Here is a 16659-nt window from a genome sequence, read left to right as displayed (position 1 = left end):
GCGGGCGCCTGTAATCCCAGCTACTTGGGAGGCTGAGGCAGGAGAATCTCTTGAACCTGGGAAGCAGAGGTTTCAGTGAGGCGAGATGTGCCGTTACACTCAGCCTGGGCAACAAGAGCAAAAGTCCGTCTAAAAAATAAAAATAAATAATTTTAAAGGAATATTTGTCAGAGGATCAGAATAGAATGTACTTTATTTAACAGCCTTTTAGTTTAATTTATAATTTGCAAATATTGAGACAGATGGCCTGTGGCATCCATCTGTCCTCTTGCCCTGAGCTGCACGTCCAGACTTGACTCATAGGCCCCAGCTTGGGTTTTCCAGTTCTTTGAATAGGTAGGAATCTACCCAGGGCTCATGTTTTTCCCAGCTGTGGGGCTGGGATGGAGGGTCCCTCTGGTACCCCTTTGAATGCTGCAGAAACCAATTTCCAGCATGTGGTCCTGGGCTATGGAAACCTCTCCTTCTGCCTGGGACTCTCACTCTCCAGAGACGAGTTCATTCAGGTCATCTGAGGCCCCTGAAGATTTTTGGCCACAAATGGTTCCTCATAAAGTGGTGCCCCCAGGATGTTCAGCCTCCCCCCAACCCCTGCAGGCTTCCTATCTCAGGGTGCCACGTGCTACTGCCCTGCTGGGAAGAGAAGTCTGGAGGGGCACAGGGCAGCACTGCCAGCTTAGAAGCCCCTTGTCCTTTCTTTCTGTCAGATCCTGCCGCCCTGTTCCAGAGGGAAGAGTGGTCTGTCAGTAACAAAATTTTTTCTGTCTTGCCCCTTTTTTGCTACAGTTGGTAGAAATTCGTCCCAGACTTCTTTGGTAACTAATGATGTTGGGATGTTGTGGCCTTCACTGGGAGGAGACAGGTTGTCAGGTCATCCATTTCACAGATGGTTGACCCGATGCCAACCATAACAGGCAGGTCTCCTTTGGCTGCAAGTGACAGAAACCCAATTCAAACCTGTTCTGTGAGTAGGGACATTTCTTGAACCTCAGAATTGAAGGAAGGGGAAGGGTGCGTTTGGGTCCCAGAAAGGGTGAACCGTGGGACTAGAATCCCATCCAGACTCTACCCCCTCTTCACGGAGGCTTAGCGCCTCAGATGGGCTGTGTACTCTGGCCCAGCACCCACAGGCTTCCTGTGAGAAGCTGAGCAGCTTTACTTGCTTCCACTTCCAAATGTAGTGACTGGCACACAAGCATTCCTATGCCTATGGGGGGAGTGGCGGGGGACAGGGCCCTGGGACTGGCAGCCCCCACTAAAGCCCTGTGAGGGAAGGAGTTCCCCCAAAGGCAGTGCTGTTCTCAGACAGGAAGGGAAGAGTCAGTGCTCTCCACTCTGTCCCGCCTGGCCATTTTCCTCACAGATGTCACCTGTCCTTCCAGGCCCAGCTGCTATTTCTGCCTGACGTTTGGCCAATTTGCCTGGTTAAAACCAGTGTATTTCCAGGAGATGGACGATGTTACAGAACTGGGGTTCCAGAAGGCTGGGGTGGCCCGGCACTCCCACCTTCTTTAGAACACGGAGAGCTATTAGTTAGACAGGGCTGAAGCGTAGGTGGCGAGGAAGAGGAGGCTCCTACTGCAGACGGCCTTGTTCTACGGGTCCTCCCAGAAATTCCTGGGCCAGCTGGAACCTGGGGTCAGAGAGGGATGGGAGAGAGGTAGGCTGTGAAAGGGGATGCAAGCACACCTTCTGGAGCCACTGTCTTCCTTGAGGGGCCCCAAGAGGGGGCTTAATGGGCAAGGATGGAGCTTCCTGCTTCCCGAGGCTCAGCGACACCTATCTCTGAGTGACCCTCCTGAGTTAGTGTGGTGTAGTCAGTTGTTGTTTGCCTGAAATTCTAATTTAACAGGGGATCTTGTAAATTTTATTTGCTGAATCTGTCAGCTCTGGGAGTAGGAGGATGAGAAAAGCAAAAGAATGGCCCCAAGCTCAGGCCGCTGTGGAGTGAGACAGAACAAGAGACCAGAGAGGAAACAAGCCCACCAGGGTAGCCATCTTGTCCAAGCAGAAACCGCCTGACACCTGAAGGTGGTAGATGGAAAAATTCAGGCCTCTACCCCCTCAGCAGCATACACCTAGTTTAGGGGAAGGACATACCTTCCCTCAGTGACAGAAATAGCCCCAGATTTTCAGTCTTTACAATCTATACATCTGACAAAGGACTAATATCCAGAATCTACAATGAATTCAAACAAAGTAAGATTAAAAAAAAACCCCATCAAAAAGTGGGCTAAGGACATGAATAGACAATTCTCAAAAGAAGATAGACAAATGGCCAACAAACATATGAAAAAATGCTCAACATCACTAATGATCAGGGAGATGTAAATCAAAACCACAGTGTGATACCACCTTGCTCCTGTAAGAATGGCCATAATTTAAAAAAATCGAAAAACGGATGTTGGCGTAGTGCGGTGATCAGAGAACATTTCTACACTGCTAGTGGGAATGTAAACTAGTACATCCGCTAAGAAAAACAGTGTGGAGATTCCTTAAAGAACTAAAAGTAGAACTACCGTTTGATCCAGCAATCCCACTACTGGGTATCTACCCAGAGGAAAAGAAGTCATTATTTGAAAAAGTTACTTGCACACACATGTTTATAGCAGCACAATTCACAATTGCAAAATCATGGAACTAACCCAAATGCCCATCAATCAATGAGTGGATAAAGAAACTGTGGTATATATATATAATGGAATACTACACAGCCTTAAAAAGGAATGAATTGACAGCATTTGCAGTGACCTGGATGAGATTGGAGATTATTATTCTATGTGAAGGCCAGTGGAGGAAAGGCCAGAGGGCTAGCAGTGAAGGGGATTCTGGGCATTGCTCTACATGGGAGACTCAGCAAGAACTGGGTCACATGTGTGGAGAAGTTACTGAGTGTGAGGCAAGAACCATGTCTTTTTTCTCCACAGGGTAGAATGGAGGTTGCACTGTTCGGGCCGGCCACTCTCCTACTGGCTGACAGGATGCTGCCTGAGATGAAACAGGGTGTGTGTGCACCACGGAGTCAGTCCAAGACTCCTGTTCTCACTCAGGGATTCTTCATTTCTTCTTCCTATTGCCTCCACTTCATGTTATTTTCTTCCCTTCCCATTTACAAGTAAAACTGACCTGAGCCCCGGGAATAAATGGTTTTCTTGGCTTCCTTCTTGCTCCCATCTGGACCCAGTCCCCTGGTTCCTGTTGGTCATTTGCAAACCAAGAGGACCACAATAAACAAATCTCTATTTTTTTTTGAAATATTAAAGCATTCACTCTGCAAAGAATGTGTCAATTTATTCATTACTAATTCTATGTATATTTGAGTACATAAGACAGTAGGAGTGTACTAGGTACGAGAAGGAAGATAAAACAAAACTATTTTTCTTGAGGTGTTCATAATCTAGGTGGAGAAGCAGAGACATCCACAAACATTACAAGAGATTATTAAATATATAATAAAATCCATAATTATTGCTTTGAAACAGTATTGGCGTCCAAAAATTCCTCCGAAGAACAATTTTTGAAGTAAAACAGAAAGCTCAGAAGTAGGCAATGGGTGAGGCTAAGGGTCTGGTGTTGGGGTGGAGAAAGTGGTGATGGGATGGAGAAATAGTGGCAGATGACAATGATTTGGGGGTAATTTGGGAGAATAGGCCAGGATCTAGATGATTTTAAAAAAGGCTTCTCTGAACAGGATCTGATTTGCTTGGAGGGTGTTGATGTGGAGTAGAACATGTTTAAAGAAAAGGCAAAGGCAGAAAAGCGACAGTTGAAGGAATATCCAGCATAAAGCCACCATCAGTAGTGACTGACCAAGCTGGGGTTTTATCTTGGACCCCTCATTTCTCTACCTCTGAGCCTTAACTGCTTCTACCATAAAAGGAGAGATTTGACTATTCAGTGGTTCCTAGACTTTTGTTTTTCACAGCTCATAAAGTGTAAAAAAAATTAAACCTGAGATTTTAAATTTTTAATTATAATATCCAAGTAAGAGCATTAAAGCAACTATATTTATCCAACTATCCTCTATTTATCAGCATCTTTTTATGAAGGGAGGTCATACTTGTAGGAGAATGGAGTGGAATCTATTTTATTTTATGAAATTATTAAAACCCTAATTATATTTTCCATATTGTCCTCATTTTGTAGAGTAGGGGTGGAAACTTTATCACAGCATGGGTCTGAGGACCATTATTTAGAAACCACAAGAGACTTGTCCTGCAGGGTCTCATCTGGCTTTGACATTCTAGGATTAAAGTAAAGAGCAGTAGGACCCACTTTCCCTCTTGTGTTACTGAAACTGCCTTTACAAAAATTATGACAATTCCGACCTAACTGACTCCATCTTGCTTCTAACCTCCAAACTGCCCTTGCTCATTCCTGGGCACAGGCCAAGCTGACTATGGGAGGAATTTAGTTTACTGTTTAACTTTGAAACAAAGATGATAATCCCTTCCTAAAACAAATCACCTCCTTGCTTGGGAATCAGACCTCCCTTGTAAGACTAACAAATTAGCCACAAGATTAGATATTATAGCTCAGGAATTATGTAGCCAGAGGCCACAAGATTTCAAACCTACCCAATTGCTCCTATAGATAACATTGTTGTAGGCTGGGCACAGTGGCTCATGCCTGTAATTCCAGCACTTTGGGGTGGGGGGGTGGATCACTTAAGGTCAGGAGTTCAAGACCAGCCTTGCCAACATGGTGAAACCCTGTCTCTACTAAAAATACAAAAATTAGCCAGGTGTGGTGGCAGGCACCTGTTACCCCACCTACTCAGGAGGCTGACGGGGGAGAATCGCTTGAACCCAGGTGACGGAGGTTGCAGTGAGCCAAGATTGCGCCACTGCCTGGGCAACAGAGGGAGACTGTCTAAAAACAAAACAAAACAAAACAAAACAAAAAAAACCCCATAACATTGTTATAGTCTCAGCAATGCACCAAGATTTAACAGTCGCTCCTCGTCTGAGATAATGCGCCCCATTATCTTTGTCCTACCTCCAAGACAATTAAGGAGAGCAGACACAAAGGTGAGGTTAGAGTGAAAGTTTAATAAGCGAAAGAAGAAAGCTCTCTGCCAGCAGAAAGGGAGTCCCGCACGGGTGCCCCTATGAGGCTGATGTCCAGGGTTTTTAAAGACTGGGAAGGGGAAGGAATGTGGTTAGTTGCCCCAGGACCAATCAGGAGCTGAAATGATGATTCCTAGATGCTGCTTAGCTTGGCCCAGGACCAATCACGAGCTGAAATGATGATTCCTAGATGCTGCTTAGCTTGGCCCAGGACCTATCAGGAGCTGAAGTGAAAGCTTGGCCCCGGACCTATCAAGGGCTGAAGTGATAATTCATAGAGGCCAAACTTATAGTCCAAAAAGGAAAGTAGAGTGTCCACTGGAACCCACTGGAGCCCACTGTACCCACGCCCACAAAAGGAGAAGAAACTTTGTCCTGGGAGCCCGCTGACTATACAAAGGACAAAGACATTTCTATGCCAGGCCTTGTTCCTTTATGTGAGTGAGATGGAAGTTTGTTGAAGTTTTTATCCAAATGGACCTGAGGTTTTTCTATCTGTGCAGCCGTGGGCATGTCTCCAGGCACAACACCCTGTGCCTGTTCCCTTATGGGTGCCTGCAGCTTGAATGTTTTCCCAGGCTGCTTTTTCTGTTATGTGGGGATGAGGCACTGACCTGTGGGCCGGGAGCTCTCTGGGGACCCTTCCCTTGTTATCTACCTAAGGCAAGCTAACTAACTCCTTTCAATATTACTATTGTAAAACCTAAGGGCCGGGCGCGGTGGCTCATGCCTGTAATCCCAGCACTTTGGGAGGCCGAGGCGGGTGGATCACAAGTTCAGGAGATCGAGACCATCCTGGCTAACACAGAGAAACCCCGTCTCTACTAAAAATACAAAAATTAGCCGGGCGTGGTGGCGTGTGCCTGTAGTCCCAGCTGCTGGGGAGGCTGAGGCAGGAGAATGGCTGAACCCGGGAGGCGGAGCTTGCAGTGAGCCAAGATTGCGCCACTGCACTCCAGCCTGGGCAACAGAGCAACACTCCGTCTCAAAAAAAAAAAAAAAAAAAAAAAACCTAAGATTGGCGTTCTAGGTATTTTTCAGACCCTGTATTCTGATGGACCAGCTGGGACCACTCAGATTGGCAAACTGGCTCATCTGGTCTTGTGGCCCCCAACCAGGAATTCACTCAGCACAAGAACACAAGTTTTGACACCCTATGATTTCATCCTTGACCCAACCAATCAGCATTTCCCACTCCCTAGCCCCCAGCCTGCCAAACTATCCTTAAAAAACCCTAGCTTCCAAATTTTCAGGGAGGCTGATTTGAGTAATAATAAAACTCCAGTCTTCTATTTAGCTGGTTCTGTGCTTATTAAACTCTTTCTCTATTTCAATAATGCTGTCTCAGTAAATCGGCTTTTCTGGGCGGTGGGTACAATGAACCCATCAGGTGATTACACTGCTCTACCACGTAGCTGATTATGACACCTACCCCTCCCAGACACCATCAGCTCCAATTTGGACCTATTCTTTGAATTTTTTTTTTTTTTCAAAATTGATCTCTACTTCTCATTCAAACCTCCCATCTCCCACATCATCTGACCTCCACAAGTTCACGTACACAATTCCCCAGAATCATGTAGGACAACTAGGAAATTCTTTCTAAGGATTTCATGCTAGACTGTTAATAGCTTAGTGAGTTATACTTTTATTTGAATATGTTAAACTCCTTAAAAAAAAAACCTCTTAAGTCAAAAGATTGCATCTTTCATGGTTATTTCCCACAAGCTCAGTAGGTAGTGCTAATACTTAGTACCCTAATCTCCAGCAGGAGTGAAGATGAAACTGGCTGCTATAAATATGTCCCTACCCTTTCATGCTGTCAGGCCATTTTGGGACTGTACCCTAAACATGCACTTGAATGGAAGTTCTAAACTCAGGGATCGTGGCGGTGTGGCTGGAGGACAGGAACAGGCTCAGAGGCCGGCCCCAGGTAGGAGGGGCGAGGGAGCGATCCGGGCGCCGCCCCTCCCCTCGCCTGCGCCTCTTTTTTTAAAAAAAGCGCGGGCGTGCCTTGCGCAGGCGCAGTGCTGCGCGAGCCTTAGCCGCGCAGGCTCAGTGAAGGGAGGATGGCGGATCTGCTACCTTTTGCGGTTCCCACCAAGAGTGACAAAACCTTGCTAGTGTGGGAGCTGAGCTCTGGACCCACGGCCGACGCTTTGCATGTGAGCCTGGGCCAGGATGGAGGGAGGGATGGAGAAAGCCGCCCACCTGCTAACTGGGAGTTCCAGAGTCCTGCTTCAGCACCTCACCTGCCTCAGCCTCTGCTGAAGGACTCTTTTTTTTTTTTTTTTTTTTTTTGAGACACACTGTTGCTCTGTTGCCCAGGCTGTAGTGCAGTGGCGCGATCTCTGCCCACTGCAGCATCCGCCTCCCGGGTTCAAGCGATTCTCCTGACTCGGCCTCCGGAGTAGCTGGGATTACAGGTGCCCGCCACCACACCTGGCTAATTTTGTATTTTAGTAGAGGCGGGGGTTTCACCTTGTTGGCCAGGCTGGTCTCGAACTCCTGACCTCAGGTGATCCGCCCGCCGCGGCTTCCCAAAGTGCTGGGATTACAGGCGTGAGCCACCGCGCCTGGCCCGCTGAAGGACTCTTAATTCTAGAGGGGACCCCAGCAGACAGCTACCCCAAACAGATTTTTAGAGTCCCGGAGAGGTACCTCTCCAGTCAGCACATTTTACCTTCTAGGACTTCTTCAAGTTTAGGATCTTAAGAAGAAAACTTGTTGGTTAAGTGGGAAGTGTTTTGAATTGCATCCTTCTCGAAGAAGGGTTTGGGGAATATGAAGGCATGGGCGGTTTTGTTTTCTGGGCGTGAGATTTCATGCGCTTATTTGGCGTAGGACCACCCCCACAGCTTTCACTGTTCACAGCATTTTCCCAGTTTGACCTTTTGTATTCAGTCCGGGTCTTCCCAAATGCTGCAGTGGCCCATTCTGGTTTCTATGGCGTCATTAAGTTTTATTCAGCAATGGCTGTCCACGGAGCCCAAAAGGCATGCCACCGGAAGCAGCTTTTTCAGACATCTCCTGTCAAGGTGGCTCCAAATATGGAATTCCTAGCTCCGCTGAAATGAAGTGCTGAATTCAATAATAGATTAGCATTTGTCCAGCACTCTGGTTTACAGAATATTTTCAGATGCATTGCCACACTAATCTTCCAGCTCTCTGGTTTTTTTAGGTTAAGAAACTCAGGATGGTTAATTGACTTGCTTAAGGTTCCTGACAAGAATTATGGAAGCTTAAGGTTGAACTCCAACCTACTGATGCTAAACCCCATGTCATTTTATGCTGTCCCTTTTTAAGAAATCTCAGCTTGGGCAACATAGTGAGACCCCATCTCTACAGAAAAAATTTAAAGATCAGGCTGGGCACGGTGGCTCATGCCTGTAATCCCAGCAGTTTGGGAGACTGAGTCGGACGGGTCACTTGAGACCAGGAGTTCGAGACCAGCCTTGGCAATATGGCAAAACTCTATCTGTACTAAAAATACAAAAAAATACAGTTCCCTATTGCGCTGTGCCTCAGTGGCCTCCTGTGTAGGGTAGAGGTAGCAATGGCACCCACCCCATAGATGACAATACAAGTAAATCTCCTAAAATGTGCCTGGAACATAGGAAACACCCAGTAAATGTGAGCTGCCAGCAGCACCACCAGCAGTACCATCCCAGAGTCCAAAAGTCAGTAGACCAGGACCTTTGGTTTTAAGTAATGTTTACCTCTGCCTAATTTTGTTAGCTGTGGCTCCTTCTTCACGGCTAAAGAGGGCTAAGGGCAGAGGGAAGAGTGAGCACAGCTGGGAGGATTCTGCTCAGTCTGTAATGGGCCTGGGGGAGAAGAGCCCCAGGGAACAGAGAGGGGTGTCAGCAGCTGTAGAGAGGGGAGGCTCCATCCGGGCGTGGTGGCTCACACCTATAATCCCAACACTTTGGGAGGCTGAGATGGGAGGATTGCTTGAGCCCAGGAGTTCAAGATCAGCCTAGGCAGAAAAACAAGACCCCATCTCTACAAAAAATAAAATAATTAGCCAGGCATGATGGTTCCCACCTGTAGTCCCAGCTACTTGGAAGGCTGAGGTGGGAGGATCACTTTAGCCCAGGAGTTCAAGGCTGCAGTGAGCCATGATTGCATCGCTGAACTGAATCCTGGACAACAGACTGAGACCCTGTCTCTAAAAAAGAAGAAAGAAAAAAAAGAGAGAGAAAAGGGAGGCTCTGAGAATGGGAAGGTAGGCCCTACAGGAGGCTGCCCTTTTGGCCTTGAGGAGGGGCTCTTGGAATTGCTTAATGTTCCTTAGGAGAGCAGAGTCAGTGCACAGGTTTGCTGAGAGCAGCATCTTCATCTCTTAATTAAAAATGGGATCTAAGGCTGGGCACAATGGCTCATGCCTGTAATCCCAGCACTTTGGGAGGCTGAGGTGGTCGTATCACTTGAGGCCAGGAGTTCAAGACCAGCCTGGCCAACATGGAGAAACCCTGTCTCTACTACAAATACAAAAATTGACTGGGTGCAGTGGCTCATGCCTGTAATCCCAGCACTTTGGAAGGCCAAGTAGGGCGGATCACCTGAGGTCGGGAGTTCGAGACCAGCCTGACCAACGTGGAGAAACCCCATCTCTACTAAAAATACAAAATTAGCTGGGCGTGGTGGTGCATGTCTATAATCCCCGCTACTTGGGATGGTGAGGCAGGAGAATCGCTTGAACCCGGGAGGTGGAGGTTGCAGTGAGCCGAGGTCGCGCCACTGCACTCCAGCCTGAGCAACAAGAGCGAAACTCCGTCTCAAACATACACACACACACACACACACACACACACAAATTAGCCGTGCATGGTGGCTCACACCTGTGGTCCCAGCTACTCAGGAGGCTGAGGCAGGAGAATCGCTTGAACCCAGGAGGCAAAGGCTGCAGTGAGCCGAGATCGTGCTACTGCACTCCAGTCTGGGCAACAGAGCAAGACCCTGTCTCAAAACACAAAGAAACAAAACCACACAAACTTTGAGGGGGAAAGACTGAAAAAGGGGAAAGACAAGCTGGAAGGGAAGGTTCTAACCCAAGACTCTGGGAAGGTATGATGAAATTTTATTGGCCCATATTCAGGTGATTTTTTTTTCAGTGCTTTTAGCTTTGTGGAAAACTGTAGGTGTAATTTAGCTATCTCTAGGGACCAAATGTAAAAATGTTTTATGAACATCAGAAAAATCATTCCCCACAAAATTTCTCTTTGGATTTCACAGTTGAAGTAAAGATTCTACCCCTCTTCCTTCCTCCCTGCACCTCCGGCCCCATCTTGGCGAAGGAAGTAATCCATTGTCCTCCATCCAAGAAGATAAATTAGATGGAGGCATCGCCTGGTGCTCTGTAAGGCTTGTGAGGAGTACTTCTAATTCTTCATGTGGGAGGGTCGCTAGTGTGAGCAGCGGGATGAGAAGGAGGCAGCAACAACTAGGACATTCTCAAGCTCCTGGGACTGTGCAAATAAATAGATGGTAAGCTCACAGTTTCGTGAGCCAAGAGCGAGGATCTGCAGTCATCACTAGGCATCTCTTCGAGGATCTCTACAGGCCTGGAGCAGTCTGTCTGTCATAATCCATAATCTGCTTCTATATTAAACTGTGGCCATGTGGTTCTGGCAACACCCTGAGGTACACAGAGAACAACCTCAGATGGGAATCCAAAAATCTGCACTTGGGGATTTTCTCTACTTACTAGCTGTGTGACCTTGTGCAAGTCACTTAATGGTGCCTGGCACACAGGCGTTTAATGAATGTGGATCAAGTGAATAAATAAGTAAGCCACCTCCCTGAGCCTCAGTTTCCTCATCTGGGAAAGGAAAAACAGTGCTTCTCCAACAGGCTGCGATCATGTAGGTAGAATTGCTTCCTAAATGGTGCATCTCAAACTTTCATGCCCTTCACAGGAGTCACCTAAGGAGCTGCTCAAATGCAGATTCGGACTCAGTAGTTCTGGGGTTGGGGGGCCTGAGTGCTGCATTTCCAGCTAACCCCAGGGAATGCTAATGCTGCCTGGCTGGACCACACTTTATTATTTTATTTATTTATTTATTTTTGTAGAGACAAGGTCTCGCTGTGTTGCTCATGCTGGTTTTGAACTCCTGGCCTCAAGCCATCCTCCCATCTTGGCCTCCCAGAGAGCAGGATTACAGGTATGAGCCACTGTACCTGGCCTGGACCACACTTTATTATACAGATTTACATTTTTTTTAAAGCAGGGTCTTGCTCTGTCCCCCAGGCTAGAGGGCAGTAGCGTGATCATGGCTCAATGAAGCTTGGAACTCCTGGGCCCAAGCCTCCCGAGTAGTTCGGACCGGACCACAGGGCATGTACCACTTTGCCCAGCTAATTTTTTTTGTTTTGTTTTTGTTTTTGTTTTGTTTTGAGAGAAAATGTCTCCCTGTGTTTCCCAGGCTGGTCTCAAACTCCTGGGCTCAAATAGTCCTCCCACCTCAGCTTCCCAAAGTGGTGGGATTACAGGCATGAGCCACTGTGCCTGGCCCTGGACCAGACTTTAACTAGCAAGGTTCTATATTCTAAAGTGCTTTCCAGGTGCTTGAAATCATTATTTCTTCAGCCAATGGGGTGGGAGGGCTGTGCCAAGGGTAGAGGGACCAAACATGGCGAGGGAGCTGGGGACACCCACACATGGGGATAAAGGAAAATCTTGAGTTCCTTCAGGGAAATCCTAGCTAGCCCTGAGAAGTAAATCAGCAACTTGATAAGCAGGAAGGTAATAGTAGTCTAAAACAATAGCTGAGGAAGTTAGAGCCAGGAGATGTTTGGTTCCCCTCTCTACAAACTAAAGACAACATCTTCACGTATGTCCCTGAGTTGTTTTTCAGGAGCCCAGACCCCTCCAAAAGGGATCCGCTGGCATGTAGACCTCAGATAAGCAGGTGCTGAGGACTGACTCTGACTATAGTTCGTTGTTCTAAATTTCTTCCTGAGGGACCTGGAGGAGGCCATGCCCATGAGCCAGAGCTAACATTCTTTTCTGCTGATCCCACATGTCTAGACAAAGCTTCGCCTCCTGAACCAATCGCAAATCAGAAAATCTTTGAACCCACCTTATGACTTGTGGGTCCTGCTTTGAGACGTCCTGCCTTTTTAGGTCAAACCAACGTATAGCTTCCATATATTGATTTATGATTTTACCTGTAACATCTGCTTTCCTGAAATTTACCCCTGCCTTTTAAAATCCTTACCTGTGGCTGGGCACAGCGGCTCATGCCTATAATCCTAGCACTTCGGGAGGCCGAGGTGGGCAGATCACTTGAGGCCAGGAGTTTGAGACCAGCCTGGTCAACATAGTGAAACCCCGTCTCTACTAAAAATACAAAAATTAGCTGGACGTGATGGTGCATGCCTGTAGTCCCAGCTACTCAGGAAGCTGAGGCAGGAGAATCACTTGAACCCAGGAGGCAGAGGTTGCAGTGAGCTGAGATCGCACCACTGCACTCCAGCCTGGGCAACAGAGTGAGTGAGACTCTCTCAAAAAAAAAAACAAAAAACAAAAAAACCTTACCTGCAAGCCATCAAGAGTTCATATCTTAAGCATAAGCCACCCAATTCTCCTTGCTTGGAGTCCTGCAAACAAATGCCTTCCTTTCTCTATTGCTGCAAAGTCTCAGTGTGGACATCTGGTGTTATTGCGCCAGGTGAGAAGACCTGGTTTGGTTCTATAACATTCCAATGTGCCCAGGATTGAGGAGATTCCTGGGATGCAGGACTTTGTGTGTTAGAACCAGGAGAGTCCTGGATAGAACAATTTGGTCACCCTATCGGGATAATGAAAGAGAAAGGCATGCTTTGGTCTAAGTTGCTGTGTGACCTGAAAAAGGACCAGGCAGCTGATTGCTCAGGTCCCACTTTAGACCAGTTAGTCTAGTACCTCCTATTTCACAGGGGTGGAAGCCAGCCCAGAGAAGTCCAGTGACTTGTCCACATCACCCAGCTACTCAGGGGCAGGGCTGAGGCCAAGCTCCCACCTTCCCACTCCCCGTCCAGCTCAGCACCTTCTCCATCAGTTCATGTTGTCTTCTCTTAACACATTCCTCTTGATTTGGCGAACACAGCATGTTTATTTATAAATTGGCTTGTTTGGAGCCTGAAATGTGGCATCACTGATTTTGGCTGTGACGTGTTCACATTTTTCCTCTCTTTGTTTTGGCTCGCTAAACCATGTTTTGTGAGCAAAACCACAAAGTAATAAAAACACAATGAGGCCACTAAAGTTGTTCAAATGCAAAGCATCCAGAAATGTGACAGCATAGACTTTCTCAGATTTATTGTATGTCCTCAGACAGTAGATAAAAATGCATGGGGTTTACTTCCAGGGATTTACAGACCAATATAAGTAAACAGCTGGGGTTTCTTTTTAGGCTGTTTCTCTTGGAGGTGGTGCAGGAGGTTGAGGAAAGCACCTCTGATGAGCAGATAGCTGGAGGCTGTTCCCACAGTCATGTCTCAGCGAAGAAGTCGGAGTCCAGCAGCCATCAGAACCAAGGTATGTGTGGTGATCTTCGGAATGCCACTCCAAATCCTTTGCACTTTCTTTTGCACACAGCAGGAGTTGTAAAAGAATGCTTCCTTTTATTATTAACACTGAGAATCCATGCAGAGAGTTTACACTAAACACATGAATAAATTGTGTTTTAGAAGGCTGGGTGCCCTCAGTCCCCAGATCTTTGAATTCTACCATTAAGTTCAGGTAGGTTTTTGGAGACAGAGATTGGCTGCATCATATCTGTGACACTGACTCTTCTGGTGTAGGTTTGCTTGGCCAGGGAGTCTGAGTGCAGCCCCTGATCAGTGCTTCATGCCAATCTGTGAGTCTGTTCCAGGAACTAGAGGAGAGAGAGCCTTAGCCTTGCCTGCAACCAGATGAATGGTTAGCTTTAGTGGTGAACACTTTGCTTTTTGAATAGTGTGGCTGGCTGGCAGCTCTTGTCATTGTTTATCTCTCAATTTAACAAACCAAGCTGAAGCCTGAGCACAGCTACAACCTTGTCCAATCTCTTTAGCAACAAAATACCTGTGTGTGCATATCTTATTGCTCAAAACATTAAACAAGGCTGTATACAAACACACACACAAACATACACAGATACACTGTACAGGAGACCCCTGATAAAACACACAAATTTTAAAAATTTATTTTTAAACAAATGCAGTGGGATGATCATAGCTCTCTGCAGCCTTGAACTCCTGAGCTCAAGCAATCCTCCTGCCTCAGGCTCCCAAGTACCTGGGACTACAGGTGTGAGCCACTGCACCTGGCCATGTAGTGAAGGACTTTCTAAGCAAGACCTTGACTTGGAAAGTTGCCACCAACTCCCCAGCTCTGTGAGAAGTTTTAGGGGCAGGGGGTTTAAATTCTCAAATTTAGCTGGTTTGCAGGGGGAGTTCTTTCCCAGTGATGAGTTGGGGCTGCTTCTCCCCAGAGTAAAAAATGGCAGCAAATAAATGTTAGATCACAGCCTCTTCTTAGTCATACCCATTTATACATGTCATGAGAGTCATTGCCAAAGAAAGAAGTGAGTTAAGTGTAAGGGAATCTGGTTGGGGGTGGACCAATAACCAGACTCATCCGAACGCTTGGCTGATGGTTTTCCAGTTGCTCCGTGGTTTATCCTTTGTGAAGATGCGAGTGACAATCAGAGTTGGAAACATGGGGCCTCAGCTCTGCTTGATAAACCAGGCAAGGAAGAGCTGAGGGTGGAGTAGGGGGGTGCCGGTGGAAGGAGGGTCTGAATTTGAGGAAGAAAAAGGACAGTGCAGCAAAGAGTTGGGTTCCTTTCAAGCTTCTAAAGGACACAGTGGGCTGTAACAGAGCTCTCTGAATGAGGGAAGCACAGCCCACCAGCAGAGCATTTACCACCTGTGTGTGTCTCAAATGGCCAGTGGGGCAGTTCCTGCTGTGGCCTGATTCCATGGACAGCACCACTCATCTCACTCCCCAACTCTAGCACACGTTTTCCCACTGGGAGCTCGGCCAACCATTTTGGATCCCTGAAGGGAAAGAATGTCAGGAGTGGAGGAAGGGGTGGTGATGCAGAGAAGCCTCTGCTGCTAGCCCCTGCAGGCAGAGAAAGTTCCATATGCCTCGGCCTCAGTCAAAGCAAGCCTGGCTGACCCATAGGATGTCAGTGGCATGGGGAGTGGACGTATTTGGTGGCAGATGGCCTGTTTGTTTATGACAAAAAGTACTAGAGATGTGTCACCAAGAGAGGCCTATGGATTTCTTAAGCCAAAACACTTGGACAAAGTCTCCCAAAAAAATAGAACCAAGCATCTCATAGAGTTAATGATTGTCTACAGGATCCCTGACAATGTAAGCATTTCTTTTTCCGTTCTTTTTTTTTTTTTTTCCGGAGACAGAGTCTCACTCTGTCACCCAGGCTGGAGTACAGTGGCATGATTATGACCCCCCACTGCAGCCTCAACCTCCCGGGCTCAAGTGATCCTCCTGGCTCAGCCTCCCTAGTAGCTGGGACTACAGGTGCACCCCACCACACCTGGCATTTTTGTTGTTGTTGCCCAAGCTGGTCTCAAACCCCTGGGCTCAAGCAACCCTCCCACCTCAGCCTCCCAAAGTGCTGGGAGTATAGGCACGAGCCATCAGGCTTGGCCAAATAAGCGTTTATTGGACAGATCCAGTTCTCCAAAGTTTAGAGCAGGTTAACTTGGTAGCTATGGAGTATGACCAGATGGAGACATGGGTCTTGTGGCCGGCCCTACGACTGGCTGACAGTCCAGCAAGGCAAGGAGGTAGGTACTTCACACACTGTGCACACCCATCTCAGGCAGCCGTAGACCCCTAGGCCTCCCCACCCCACAGGCACATGCAGGCTCCAGGGAAAGCAAGTAGTTGGCAGGTGCCTCTCCAACCTGGTGTCTTTGGGCATCCTTGCCCTGGGCGACACAGTGAGACCCTGTCTCAAAAAAAGTCCCTCCCATGCCAGCTGCCTGTGTCCCAACCACTCAGGTGCTTTGCCTCTCAACAGAATCCACCTGCAGTTCCCTGCTAGGTATGTCTCAAGGAGCCCTCTAGCCACCCGACTTGTCTTTAATGCCTATAAAATCCAGTTCAGAGGAGGAAAAATATTTATCAGGCAAGTCCTGCCTTTGGAGGTATGTACAGGCACTGACATCAGAACAGGGCAGTGAGTAAACCCGGCACTGAACGGGCCATCAGAATAGGGAGCCCCACATGGTAAATGTGGCTGCGCATAGCAAGCTCACCCAGGGAAGGCTGGGCTGCAGGTTGGGGTAAAGCCCTTGATGCAGGCTGTAACATGTTTTGATGCAGAAGTTATTGGTTCTGAGTAGAAAGGGCAAGGTAAGAGAGCAAAGCCTAAAAATGCAGTTTCCCCCTTGAGTTCTTTTCTCTCCTCTTATTTGACTTCCCTCCCATGATAACATGCCCCAAGGGCTGAGAGCCACTATACTGTGTTTAACAGATGGAGAGAATACCTTCTTTAGGCTTTCAGAGCTACAGAAGCTGGGGCTAAAATGCCAACTCTATAGCCATGAGGATCTGCTTTCTTTTTTTTTTTTTTTTTTTTTTTTT

At 47.4% G+C, this 16659-nt stretch overlaps 1 long non-coding RNA gene across 3 annotated transcripts in view; it reads left to right on the top strand.

Annotated features, from left to right (window-relative positions):
• Window positions 1-7093: 7093 nt before the first annotated feature.
• LOC129137761 (uncharacterized) overlaps window positions 7094-16659 on the top strand; it is a 40365-nt gene continuing 30799 nt past the window's right edge. For 2 of the 3 annotated variants that reach the window (XR_008540543.1, XR_008540542.2), the window contains exons 1-2: window positions 7094-7234; window positions 13469-13593. This is a non-coding gene — a long non-coding RNA (uncharacterized LOC129137761). Of the gene's footprint in view, window positions 7235-11144; window positions 11237-13468; window positions 13594-16659 lie in introns of all 3 variants that reach the window. The other variant, XR_008540541.1, reaches the window with a different exon arrangement.

The sequence above is a fragment of the Pan troglodytes genome, chromosome 19 (assembly GCF_028858775.2).
Source record: "Pan troglodytes isolate AG18354 chromosome 19, NHGRI_mPanTro3-v2.0_pri, whole genome shotgun sequence".
NCBI classification, from domain to species: Eukaryota; Metazoa; Chordata; class Mammalia; order Primates; family Hominidae; genus Pan; species Pan troglodytes.
This window is presented reverse-complemented; position numbering and strand designations above follow the sequence as displayed.